Here is a 12,310-nt window from a genome sequence, read left to right on the forward strand (position 1 = left end):
GTTGCCCAGGCTGGAGTGCAATGGCGCGACCTCGGCTCACCGCAACCTCCGACTCCTGGGTTCAGGCAATTCTCCTGCCTCAGCCTCCTGAGTAGCTGGGATCACAGGCATGCACCACCATGCCCAGCTGATTTTTTGTATTTTTAGTAGAGATGGGGTTTCACCATGTTGACCAGGATGGTCTCGATCTCTTGACCTCATGATCCACCCGCCTCGGCCTCCCAAAGTGCTGGGATTACAGGCGTGAGCCACCGCGCCCGGCCCGTGTGGATGTGATTTTGTTGACTGGTATTTGACCTGAACAAAGCTTCTGGAAATTAAAATTCAAGCAAAAGGGCTAATCAAATTGTTATTAGGTTTTCTCTGTCCTTGCCTTAAGTAACAGACTGAAAATTCCTGGGATAGGTGAGACATAGAAGCTGGCATCTGTTTAATTAGATAGGAGTCATTTTAAGTGGTGAAGCCATTTTGACCACATGTTAATGAAGGAAAACTGATGTCACAGTTGGGGCTCAGCTCCGGGAGGTGCTGCTCCTGCCTTGCAAGGCAGCAGGAACATGTTCCCCCGTACCCAGGCAGGTGGCACCACTTGTCTGGGCAACTGGGGAATCTCCTACAGGAAAGTCAGACACAGAGAACTGTGCATGTGACAACAGGGAGGAGCCCTTTTCTCCACAGTAGGCCTTCAGGAGGAAAAAGCGTGTAAGGGTGGATACTGGAGTCAGGGATTGGTATAAAACCTACTCCCAGAAGGCCAATAAATGAAGTAAGTAATTTTATAAGTGGTAAGAGATTGAGAGGAGAAAGGTGAGGGACAGGAGGGAGATTGTGTGGCTTCCCATTGCTCATTTATCTGTCCCTTCATGATTGTGTCCTACTGGAGAGAGGAGGTGGTTCCTGTAATGCATCAGTGAGCCTTAAATATACTCCCAGCATGTAGGTTTCCCCTTCTAATTTTCAGAGTATGCTGTGAAGAAAATGTTCACTTACATTAATGATATTTTGTTTAAAAATGGACCATTTATCCAACACATTATTGAATGCTTATTATATGACAGTCTTTGCACTAAGAACTAAGGCCATGAAGTGTAATGAAACATAATTTCCCTCTACAAGGTGAGGGCATATAAATGATGTTATAAATACCATGTAAGTGGTATGAACAAGATGTCATGGGCTCCCAAGGGAGTATATGTCTATAATTGGGGGAATTAGGGAAGGTCTCAGTTAGATGGTGATATTTGAATTTGAAAGATGAAGAGGACTTTTGTCAGACAGAAATGTCAGAAAAAGGACATGCCATACAGCCTAACATGTATCAAAACTATGAATTGGATTTTGGTAATGATAAGAATTTTGGTTTTTGTGTATGTATACGTGTGTGTGTATCCACTTGAGAGCATTATGGCATAATGAGAGACATAGGTTTATCAAGGTTTATTCAAGGAAATTTCAGCTGCTCTATGTATTGCAAGTTTGAAATGTTTAATGCAGGGAATTAGAAGTTTATTCTCATTGGAAGCCTTTCAGGGAGTGTAGACTATCTCAGTGCAGAATAGTTATGAGGTGATCCTCAAGTGTTAATTAGAATGTGCTTCAAATCTCATGACCACCCATGTGTCTGCTCACAATATCTGGGGAATAATGCCCTCCCAATCTTTGGAATTTGGATTTGGAAGCATTTGCTTTCCAAGTCTTGTGTGATGCTTCTCAATGGTGACTTTAAACAAAAACCACATGGGGAAGAGTACTCCCAGAATTTTCTTTGTTGCCATTCCCTTCCTGGCGGTGGAAAATAGATCTTATGGGGGTTAAAGTGGTACAGAAATAAGAGCACACAATAAAGCTCAGTGAAAGACAGGCAAGGTTGGCTGGAGTCCGATTGTACTGGCTTTCATGACATCGTATGTGTTTGCATATCATCTTGGAATCACCGGAAATATTATTGAATGTCTTAACTCAGGGAATGAAATGATTAACTGAGTTTTAGAAAGATTAATCTACACTTTTGTTATTAGAAAAATAACTATAAAGAGGAAAAAATAAGAAATGAAGGAGAGCGATGTGTTAGTGTTGTTTCTGTGTTGCAATAAAGATACCAGAGACTGGGTAATTTATAAGAATAGAGGTTTAATTGGCTCATGTTTCTGCAGGCTGTACAAGAAGAATGGTGCCAGTATTTGCCTCGGCTGAGGGATTCAGGGTATTTACAATCATGGTGGAAGGCAGAGAGGGAGCAGGCTTATCACATGGTGTGAAAGGAGGGAGGTGCCACACTCTTTTAAACAACCAGCTCTTGCATGAACTACCAGAGTGAGAACTCACTCATTACCAAGGAAATGGCACCAAGCTATTCATGAGGCACCTGCTCCCATGACCCAAACACCTCCTATGAGGCCCCGCCTCCAATATTGGGGATTACGTTTTAACATGAGATTTGGAGGGAGCAAACATGCAAACTATATCAAGAAACATATGACACCCTGACACTCAAATTATACGAAGTTTGGATGAAGGGAAATTAGAAGGTAGAGAAGTTAGTTCCTTCCTAAGCTTTGTCTTTTCCTTAAGAGCCAAGTTTTGGTTCTAAAAACATTAAATGAGCACCTACACACTAGCATTGTGCTTCCAGAAAATAATCACCCTGTTCATTTCCACTTTCGCTCTTTGTGATCTTATTCAACTGATCAGAAACAAAATTCTGTCGAGAAAGGTCACCCGTGGATTTCTGTGGCAAAGACTGTTAACTAACTACTAAAGATGTGTTCCTCTTATGTAATATAGAGTCGCATGAAGTGGCTGCCCAGATGTGGACTATCATTTCCAACCCCTTTGCAGCTAGGTGGGACCATGGCACTGAATTCTGTTCAATGGAATGTGGGTGAAAATATATCAATTCCAAAACTGTCCCAACTGTCCCATGTAATCTCCCACCCCTTCCAAACTCTTTTCCCATCCACTGGCTGGATAAAACTTTCTTGAATGGCCTGGCAAGCCACATAATAGAAAGGGGAGAGTCTTCATGAACTTGGGTCCCAGAACCACGTTTCCCCTCCACACCACACTGCTGCCACCACCACCTCCAAATGGACCTTACATGAGCAAAAAACCAAACCAACACCAACACCACCATCACCAACCAAACACTCTTATTTTATTAAGCCACTGAGATTTCAGAGGTTTCCTACAACCACAGCTAGTAATATTTTCTCGATGTTTCTCTGTGGCAATACATACCATATCTTTAGCACATGATATGTCTATTTAAATGAGAATGCCTTTTGAGTACTTGAAACTATAGATAAGGAATTCAGAAAGATCTGAAAACAGAATTTTGGAGTTGTTAGCACATAGGTAGTAATTGAAACCATGGGTGTGAGTAGGATGATTCAGGAAGAATGGGCAGAATGAGAAAAGAAGGCCAAAGAAGGAATCTTGGGGAGTCAAACAGTAAGGCTGCAGGTAGAGAATGAAGCAGTAGCCAAAAGTGTGGCCAAGAGAATAAACCATATTCTGTCCTAGCATTCATGAGAATTCAAGGGAAGGAAGACTATGTCACAGGCTGAGGATAAATGTTTCACTGGAGTACAGAGAACAAAAGAAAAATAGATAGCTGTGCACTGAGGAGTGAAAAAGGGAAGTGAAAGTAGAAACAGAAACTGCAGCTGATTCTAGAAGTGCAGCAGCGAGGGAAGGAAATACATGCCTTCAAGGTCAGCTAAATAAGCAGATGCATCTTAAGGATGAGGACAAGTTAAACAGGTTTGTAAGCTAAAAGAGAACAGGCATGACAGAGGATACAGTGAAGATTCAAAAAGAGGTGATGAATGTTGGAAAGGTCTTGGAGGACACGTAATAGAAGGGAAAGTTCACAAGGAGAGGGGCTTTGTCTGTCTTGTTTGACACTGTGTCCCCAGGTTTAGAATATTCTGGCATCAGAAGGCACTCAGTAAACAAAGAGAGGAAGAAAGGAAGAAGATGGAATCAGGAGTACAGATTAAAGTGTTATCTTTGGAAGAGAGGCAAGACATCCTCTGGGACAGAGGGAAGGAGGGAAAGCTGGGGAACATGGAGGTAATGCAAGAGGTGCGGTTTGTGACTGATGGATGCTATTTTCTCTGTGAGGTAGGAGGCTTGGCCATCTGTTAAAAATGAGTGGGCGAGTCCAGCTAAGTGATTTAAGAGGAATGCTAAAGGTTTGTAACAGCTACTGGCATGAATAATATGGTTATTTACTTGAAATAAAAATATTAGTTAATACTAACAATGCATGCGTTGTGAAAACCGATGCATTCGTTTGAGGTTATTTACAGATTTACAGAAAATAAACCACTGGATGCATTCAATCAGTTATAATGTTAAGGGTTAAGTTTAAGACTCAAATATAAATTTGTTTGCACATCATCCAGAGCAAAGTCAATAACCTATGTGGTATATTGCACAACCTCAGACATTTGTTACTCCTTTGCTCTGAACTTTTAAGATACGCCTTAATCTCATATTGGTAACTATAACATTGTGTAGTTATGAACTTCATCATGTGGATAAAATGAAAAAGAGCAATTGTCCCGAATTCTCTGATTTAGTTGCCAAATCTTAAATAATGCCTTTTATGAAGAAAATATAAGTGAATAAATTATATGTAAATACTTTAATTTTATAGACTAGAGGTGGCTTTGAATATGTAGATTTCATAATGTTGAATATCATGAGGACTTCTGTGACAATAAAAAAACTGTTCGATTAAGCATTTTAATATACTGTCAAGGCATATATATTAAGCAAAAGCAAAAGCTTAATTACTCTTTTACAGGCTGAATCCCGACAACTTTGGACATTCCTTCATTTGACAAATTTTTACTGCACACTTACAGACCATTGACACAGTGAAGATGAGGATGGCATGATTTTCCTGTCTTTGTGGAGATAAATGAATGAACTATTTTAAACTAGCTGAAGCATGAGTTATTCCCAAATTTCCTCCACGAACCATAGGCTCCTACCCTTAACCATTTTATGAAAAGTCTATGGTGAATTGGAGTCCTCCAGTAATTTGACAATATCTGATTTGCCATGGTCATGTGGAAAAATTAGGGATGTGAGCAAGTCATAATTTTACTTGGTAGGAAAATTCTTCTAATTTTGTCAAGATGAAAAGTTTTATACTGGGTAGAAGGCAGTGTGAGAGAAGTGGACAGTAGGATTAATATTCAGTGAGCCAGTGGCTATATTTTAAAATATGAAGTATACATATTTGGCGATTTAAGTACAATGATCTACTTTTGGGCTGCTGTACTTTAGGCTAAAGCAATTAAAGGCAATGCAATGAACATCATTATCTGTGGATGTCCCTTTGATTATCACTGTGTTATGGTTTACACTGTAATGGCTCTCTCTTTGAGGAAAGACACTGTTCCTCCAGGGAGATAAAATATGAATCTTACCTTTAAGCATACACTTCTCCTCACCCTCAGTGTAGATTGGCTCTGGAATTTCATGCTTCATGTGGGAGTTAAAGGTTTTCATTTGTAATTTTATATTCGTATTAGAGGCCGGGCTGTTGAGATAAGAATGTCTTTATTTTTCAGTTGGAGTGTGATATTCAATATTCCCTATTGTAAACAGCCATATTAACCAAGATAATTTAATTTTGGAATGATTACTTTTTGCCTTTGAGATGTAGATCAAAAGGTTCTATCATATATACAAATAAAGTAAAAAAAAATTTTTTCTGTGAATGTTACATTTTTTTTATTATGGTAAAAAGCACAACTTTTCCCTTATTTTTGGGTGTATGGTACAGCATTGTTAACTATAAGCATAATGTGAGCTGATCTGTGAAATTTTTTCCTCGTCTGACTAAAACTACGCCCACCGAACAGCAATTTCCCCATTTATCTCTCTCCAAGCATCCAGAAATCATAATTTTACTATATATTTCCATGAGTTTGATTATTTTAGATACTTCATGTAAGTGGAATCGTGTAGCATTTGTCCTTCTGGTACTGGTTTATTTCACTTAGCATACTGTCCTCAAGGAATATCTATGTAGTGGAATTTTCTTCTTTTTGTTGGCTGAATAATATTCTATTATATAAACATATACTACATTTTCTTTATCCATACATATTGCTGATACACTTTTAGGTTGTTCCTTATTCTTATCTATTGTGAATAACGCTGCAGTGAACGTGGAAGTGTGAATACCTTCCATGTCCTGTTTCAGCTCTTTTGGATAAATGCCCGGAAGTGGGATTGCTGGATCAAATGGTACTTTTTAATTTTAATTTTTCTATGAACACGTATGCTATTTTTTTTGATAGTGGCAACACCATTTTATATTCTCACCAATAGTGCATGAAATTCAATTTTCTTTGCATCCTTGCCAACATTTTTTATTTATTTATTTTTAATTTTTTGTAATGACCATCATAATGGGTGTGAGGCAATACCTCAGTGTGGTTTTGATTTGCATTTCTCTAATGATTAGTGATGAATGTCTTTTCATATGCCTGTTGGCCATTTGTATCTCTTTTTTGAAGATGCTTTTTATTTTTTGCTATTGAGTTTCTTGTACATTTTAATATTAACTCCCTGTCAGATATATGGTGTATAAATATTTTCTCTTATTCTGTAGGTTGCCTTTTTACTTGGTTGATAATTTCCTTTACTATGCAGAAGAGTTTTAGTTTCTGGCTTTTTCGTTTGATTTAGGCCCATTTTTCTATTTTTGCTTTTGTTGCTTGTACTTTTGGTGTCATATCCAAGAATTCATTGCCAAGACCAATGTTATGAAGATTTTACCCTATGTTGCCTTCTTGGAGTTTCATAAATTCATGTCTATGTTTAAGTCTTTAATCTATTTTAAGCTGATTTTTGTGTATGATATAAAATAAGGGTGCAATTTTATTTTTTTGTATGTGAATATCTGGTTTTCCCAGCACCAATTGTTTGAGACTCTCCTTTTTCCATTGTGTAGTCTTGGCATCCTGTCAAAGATCATTTGACTGTGTATGTGTGGATTTATTTCTGGGCTCTCAGTATTGTTCCATTAGCCTATATGTCCATCTTTATCCCAGTACCATGGTCTTTTGATGATTATAGCTTTATAACATGTTTTGAAGTAAAAAAAGTGTGAGGCCTCCAGTTTTGCTCTTTTTCTCAAGATTGTTTAGTCTACCTTGGGGTCCTTTGTACTTCTGTGTAATTTTTTAGAATTGTTCTGTCAATTTCTGCAAAAAAATATCACTGGGATTTTAATAGGGATTGTAGTCAATGTGTAAAACACTTTGGATGATATGGCCATTTGAACAATGTTTTCCTCCAAGTCATGAACATGGAAAGTCTTTCCATTTATTTGTGTCTTCTTTTCTTTATTTTTTATTTTTTTTTAAGATTATGTTGTGCTCTTTATTGCCAAAAATAAACACTTTTAAAAAGACAACTTCTGTTAATCAATAAATATCTCTTTTTTTCTGTGTCTTCTTCAGGCTGCCGAATTAACTGTGGTGGTATGTCCCTATCTGGAGACAATGTTAAGAGGTCAGGGCCAGAACCTTCATTTAGGATAAATGAAATACTTCTGTGTATGTGGGAGGGAACTTTGCTCTTGCTGGCCGCTGCCACCAGCACCACCAGCAACAAGAAACTAAATAATCAGGTACCTGTGAAGGGGTTCGTGAAACATTGTGTTTATACAGGAGTGAGGGGACAGTCAGGATCTGATGCTATTCCCAGAAGGTTACTTTTCAAATTAAAGACACCTGGGAATTTGAAGTGGTAGTAGGCCAGCTCCGGGGGAAAGACTGGAAGGGTTTATAGGCCCCTTGAAGGAAGGCTGTGGCATTCAATCCTAGTATCAGCAATCTAAGGTACAACTGAAATTACTCCTTTTGGACAGAAAGCATTTAAAAAACCAACCAGGAGAGAAGACTGGTTGGTTTCCCTACAGGTGCATTAGAAAACGGGCTGAAAGGGATGTTTTGGGATGTGGGGAGCACTGCTGGCAATTAGGTCCAGTAAAAAACTGTCCTGCTTAAACATCACTGGCATCCCTGGTAATCTATGACCTGCTTCTAGTTGGTACTGATGACCTGCCAAGAAGCTCAAGCAACAGTAGACTACATTCCCAGAAACTAGAAAAATCTCGAGAGAGAAGCCCAAATCCAGCTGCTGGCTTGAATTTCCATTTTTTGCTGAAGCAGGCAAGCTGCAGCTAGTTTATAGTTAGCATGTCACTCTGGATCTCATGGCTTAACTGAGTTTGTAAATCACTCAGCTGCTTCTTCAGTCCAGAAAGAGCTGGGAGGACAATGGTTTCAGGACACAGAGAGCCATAGGACTTTGCGTTGCAGTAAAACCTTCCCGGCTTGCCCTTGGGGTCACAGGGCAAAAATCCTGCGACTCATCCTCATGAAGCTCCAAGTGCTCACTCTTTGGTCATTCCTTGGGTTTGGGGTACACTGAGTGCCTCAGGGTATTGTCTGGATTGTATTCAAAAGCCACCCCTGCTGTAGGGTTCAACTTGGCATGCTCCTTGCCAAAGCACTTTTTGGCATAGGCTGAAAGTCTCAGCTCCTGGCTCTTTCTCAACTTGATGATGAAAATGTCATCCTGCTCCATATAGTCATTAGGTTCATTATCTTGGTTCTCGGATGTCACCAGAATGACCTGGGTGCTGTTGGAGATGAGGTCTCAAGATGTGACATGTTGAATCTGGTCTTCATTGCACTGCACTTTGAGGGTGTACTCCACCAAGCACTGGGCAGAACTCTACACATGTGCAGTCCCAGGAGGACAGCAGCTTGTCCACAGTGTCATCACTAATGAGGGGAATTCATCCAAGTTTGTGAGCCATGAACTCATCATGAAGAACTGAGGAATTGGCATCAATGTGAACCCAGTCAATGGCTACTATGGGCACCTCAACGAAGAAGACACTCTGAATCGAAATGGCCACTGCCAGGTTGGTGTTCTGGATGATGAACTTGACATTCTCGTCGGTGAGCTCTGCGATCTGCACAGTGGGCTGGTTGGCTCATGACATCATGCCCCCATTTGTGTTTTATTTTCTTTTAGCAATGTTTTATGGATTTCAGTTTCTACATATTTTATAATACTTCTCAGTTAAGATTATTACTAAGAATGTTGTTCTTTTTGATTCAGTTGTAAATTTATTGTCTTCTTCATTTTTGTTTCCAATTGTTCATTGGTAGTTTACATATACTCAACTGATTTTTGTGTGTTGATTTTGTATCCCACAACTTTGCGTAATTGGTTTATTAGTTCTAATGGCTTGTGTATGTGTATATGCACCTCTGTGTGTGTAATTGTCAATGTTTTCTATATATTATCTGCAAAGAGTGAAAATTTTGTTTCTTTCTTTCTGATTTGAATGCCTTTTAATTATATTTCTTGCCTAATTTTTCTGGGCTAAAACTTCCAGTAGTATGTTGAATAAAAGTGGTGAGAGAGGGCATTCTTAGCTGGCTTCTGATCTTAGAGGAAAAGCTTTCAGTTTTTCACTGTATAGTATGACATTAGCTGTGAACTGTATTATGTTGAGGTAATTTTCTTCTTAGTTGATTGAGTTTTTATCACGAAAGGATGTTAAAATTTTCAGATTTTTTTCTGCATATATTAAGATAATCAAGTGATTTTTGTTGTCTATTCTGTTAATGTGGTGTCTCATACTGATTATTTTTGTATGTTGGCCATCCATGTATCCTAGGGATAAATCTGACTTGGTCATGGTGCATCCTATACATTTTGTTATGTTCTATTTTCATTTTCATTTGTCTCAAAATATTTTTCTAAACTTTAATATCTAATTTCTTCTTTGATTCATTTGTTATTCAAGAGTGTGTTGTTTAATATCTACATATCTAAGAACTTTTCCATTTTCCTTAGCTTTCTGTTTCATTCCATTGTTGTTGGAAAATATAATTGGCACAGCTTCAATCTTAAATTTGTTGACTCATTTTGTGACTTAACATGTGATCTATTCTGGAGAACGTTTCATGCATGCTTGACAAAAATATGTATTCTGCTGCCATTGTTCTGCAAATATCTGTTAGTTCCATTTCATCTATAGTCTGGTTCAAATCTTATTTATTTATTTCCTTATTGGTCTTCTGTCTTGATGTTCTACCAATTATTGAGAGTGGTATATTGAAATTCTCTATTATTATTGTGTGTTGTTTGTCTGTTCAATTCTTTCAATGATTGCTTCCAATATTTGAGTGCTCTGATTATGGTTACATATATATTTATAATTCTTACATATTTCTGGTAGATTGACCCTTTTATCATTATATAATGTCCTTTTCCTTCTTTGTCTTTTTGGACAGTTCTTGACTTAAAATCTATTCTGTCTGTTATAAATTTGGCCACTCTTGCTGTCTTTTTTGGCTACCATTTGTGTAGATTATTTTTTCCAGCCTCTCACTTTCAGCCTGTGTGGGTCTTTAAATCCAAAGTGAGTATCTTTTATACAGAATGTAGTTGAGTCTTGTTTTCTTTAAATCCATTTAGCCACTGTACAAGTCTTTTAATTGAGAGTTAAATATATTTACCTTTAAAGTAATTATTGATAGGAAAGGTCTTACTATTGCTATTTCTTAAATTGCTTTCTAGCTATCTTGTAGCTTTTTTGACCTCTTTCGTTCTCACTGTCTCTGTGTTTTGCTTTTGGTAGTGGCACGTTTTGATTTCTTTCTCATTTTCTTTTGAGTATCTCCTATATGTACTTCCACTGTGATTGCCATAAAACTTACCTAAAACATGTTGTTGTTAAAAAAAATCTACTTTACACTGATAACTTCAATTCCATACAAAAACTCTTAACTTTTACCCACCTCCCCACACTTTATGCTATTGATGTCACAAATTACATCATTTTATACTCTATACTCATTGCTATATTTTATAAGTATTTATACTTTTATCTTTTATACAGAAATTAAAAGAGATTTATGCATTATTGTTACAATATTACAAGTGTCTTAGTTTGTTCAAGCTGTTATAATAAAATTCCATAAGATGTGTAGTTTTAAATGACAATTATTTGTCATGGTTCTGGAGGTTGGGTAGTTTAAGGTGAAGGCATCAATAGATTTGGTGTCTAATGAGGGCTAACTTTCTTTTCATAGACTGTGCCTTCTCTCTGTGCTCTCACATAGTAGAAGAGGCAAGCAAGATCACTTGGCACTGTTTTATAAAAGCATTTTATAAAAGCATGTTGGCTTGGCTCCCATGACCTAATTGTCTCCCAAAGGCCACACTTCCTCATACCATTATCTTGGGGATTAAAGATTTCAACAAATGAACTTTGAATGCATACAAACATTCAGATAATAGCAATAGTATTCTTTATGTGTTTATTTACCTTTACCAGTGAGCTTTATATTTACATAGGCTTTCATGTTACTGTTTAACATCAACTGGTTTTAACTTGAAAACTGCCTTTAGCACTTCTTGTAAGGCAGGTCTAGTGATGATAAACTCCCTCAGCTTTTGTTGATCTGGGAAAGCCTTTACTTTTCCTTAATTACTAAAGGATAGTTTTTGTAGATACTGTATTCTTGATTGACAGGTTTTTTTTTTTTTTTTTTTTTTTTTTTTTTTTTTTTTTTTTTTTTTTTTTTTTTTTTTTTTTTTTTTTTCTTTGAGCATTTTGATATATCATCCACTTCTCTTCTATCTTGGAAGGTTTCTGCTGAGAAATCTGGTGATAGTCTCTTGTTCATAACAAGTTGCTTTTCACTTGGTGCTTTCAAAATAGTTGTTCTTTGACTTTTGACAATGTGATTATGATGTTGTTTCGTGTGTATGTCTTTGAATTTATCTTAGTTGGAGCTTGTCGAGTTTCTTAAATCTAGATGTCCATTTCCATTCTTACATTTGAGAAGTTTTCAGCCATTATTTTATTAAGTAATGTTTCTGCCCCATTCTCTCTGTCTTCCCCTTCTGAAACAACAATAATGCAAATATTGATCCATTTGATAGAACCTTATATGTCTCTTAGGTTTTCTTTATTCTTGGTCATTCTTTCTTCATTTTGCACCTGTAGTAGATAATTTCACATGACTTATATTCAAGTTTGCTGATGTTTTCTTCTGCAAATCAAGTCTGCCATTAAACTTCTCTAGTGAATTTTGCAGTTTATTTTTCAGCTCCAAAACTTCTTTTTTATATTTTCTATCTCTTTCTTGATACTTTATCCTATTCATTTTTTATTTCCTAGAGCTCACTGGGCATCTTTATGACAATTATTTTGAATTCTTTTTCAAGTTGTTCATATACCTCTTTA

General features: G+C 37.1%; 1 pseudogene; it reads right to left on the minus strand.

The window, feature by feature from the left end:
- Positions 1 to 7,409: 7,409 nt before the first annotated feature.
- LOC108312063 lies at positions 7,410 to 9,046 on the minus strand (annotated as a pseudogene).
- Between the last annotated feature and the right edge of the window lie 3,264 nt (positions 9,047 to 12,310).

Source organism: Cebus imitator, unplaced genomic scaffold, assembly GCF_001604975.1.
Source record: "Cebus imitator isolate Cc_AM_T3 unplaced genomic scaffold, Cebus_imitator-1.0 Scaffold7, whole genome shotgun sequence".
In the NCBI taxonomy this organism is placed as follows: domain Eukaryota; kingdom Metazoa; phylum Chordata; class Mammalia; order Primates; family Cebidae; genus Cebus; species Cebus imitator.